Source organism: Cebus imitator, unplaced genomic scaffold (genome assembly GCF_001604975.1).
Source record: "Cebus imitator isolate Cc_AM_T3 unplaced genomic scaffold, Cebus_imitator-1.0 Scaffold1039, whole genome shotgun sequence".
In the NCBI taxonomy this organism is placed as follows: domain Eukaryota; kingdom Metazoa; phylum Chordata; class Mammalia; order Primates; family Cebidae; genus Cebus; species Cebus imitator.
The window spans coordinates 10997-12636 of record NW_016108354.1 but is presented as its reverse complement, the minus strand read 5'-3'; the positions used below and the strand labels follow the sequence as shown (position 1 = coordinate 12636).

General features: G+C 51.1%; 1 pseudogene; it reads right to left on the bottom strand.

Annotated features, from left to right (window-relative positions):
* Positions 1 to 1640, bottom strand: part of LOC108298684 — a 20777-nt pseudogene that overhangs the window by 9650 nt on the left and 9487 nt on the right.

The window sequence follows — 1640 nt, the reverse complement described above, 5'->3', positions numbered from 1 at the left end:
GTTGTTGGCTACATCGAAGTCCAGGGCTGAGGCCTCCTTGAAGGCTGTGAGCGGGATGGCCACGTCATTGTTGTTGATCTCGAGGGAGATCCGGTGGATGGGGGCTCTGCTGGTGAAGACCAAGAAGGCCTCAGGCACGATGCAGGTCTTCATGTCACTCAGTAGCTCCAGGCCAATGGGGCAGCCACACCGGGTGGAGTGAGGCATAAAGAAGCACAGGCGACTCTACCCGCCATTCTCATCAGCACACAGGTTGGTTCCTGGAAGCGAACACAAAGGCTCCAATCTTAATACCAACAGTTCAGCAGGGAAAGGGCAGCACAAAGCCACACAGTGAATGCCACTGTGAGCTGTGTGGCTCAGGGTGCCAAGCTCAGGACTCACCCCCGGGTCAGGTTTAACCTCAGGGCTGAATTGGGTTGTGATGATCATTCTGTGGCCAGGCTTCACCCGCAAACACACATGCACATTTGACCTGAAAGCCAGGATGTGCCAGAAGCTCCAACATGCACAGATTTGTTCCCATCACACGTCAAACACAGACAGTAGGTGGGCACGGTAGGAGAACGCCTGGATGACAGCAACCAAGTTCTTTTGAAGTACAGCCTCGGGTCAATAACAGTAACAGCAGTGCGGGCTGTGACAGGACCCTGTCAGGCTCCAGGCACTGGACCCAGGGAGTCACCTGTCTGAACTCACTCCATCCACCTTGGAGGTAGGAGCTATTCTCACACTCATTTTTCATTAGAGGAAACTGAAGTGCAGAGAGGCTGTTGAAGGGAGCATGATCAGGGAGCAGCTTGGCAAGAGAGCCAGCCTAGCGATCCCACCTCCTGGCCTGCACTCTGACCCAGGAAGAACACGGTGACCCCTTGGGCAGTGACTGGGCAAGTCGCTCCTGGGCCTCAGCTCCTGAGAGTCCCACCTAGGCCCTTCCTCCGGCTCAGACATTCCCAGCAGCTTGAAAACTCACGCTTACCCAGCATAGCCAAAGCTGCCTCTTTTTCACACAGTACAGAGAGCGTTCATTTATTTTTGGCCAGTTTGTTAATTTCACTCCTTATCCGAAGTGCTACTAAAATTGGCTTTAATTTAGTGTTAAATATTTAAGCCAAAGAAAGAATCATTTTCCCATCTCCTTTAGTAAATCATGGGTGAGAGTGGAGGGGGAAGAAGGTGGCCAATTTCTCAGCTTTGAGTCTCAGCCCCATGGATGCACCCTTTTGTCTTCTCTCTGGGGTTTATTTTTTGTTCTATGAACAATCACTCATAGGTTAGTCTCACCTTCCACGGTGGATAGTGAAGGTTTTTTTTGTTTTTTTTTTGAGACAGGGTCTCACTGTCACCCAGGCTGGAGTGCAGTGGCATGATCTCAGCTCACTGCAACGTCTGCCTCCAGACTCAGGTGATCCTGCCACCTCAACCTCCTAAGAAGCTGGGACCGGCAGGGTGCAGTGGCTCACACCTGTAATACCAGCACTTTGGGAGACCGAGGTGGGTGGATCATCTGAGGTCAGGAGTTCAAGACAAGCCTTGGCAAAATGGTGAGACCCTGTCTCTAAAAAAATAAAAGAAAACAAAAAATATAAAAAAAAAAGCTGGGACCACAGGCACGTGCCACCAGCCCAGCTAGTTTTTTT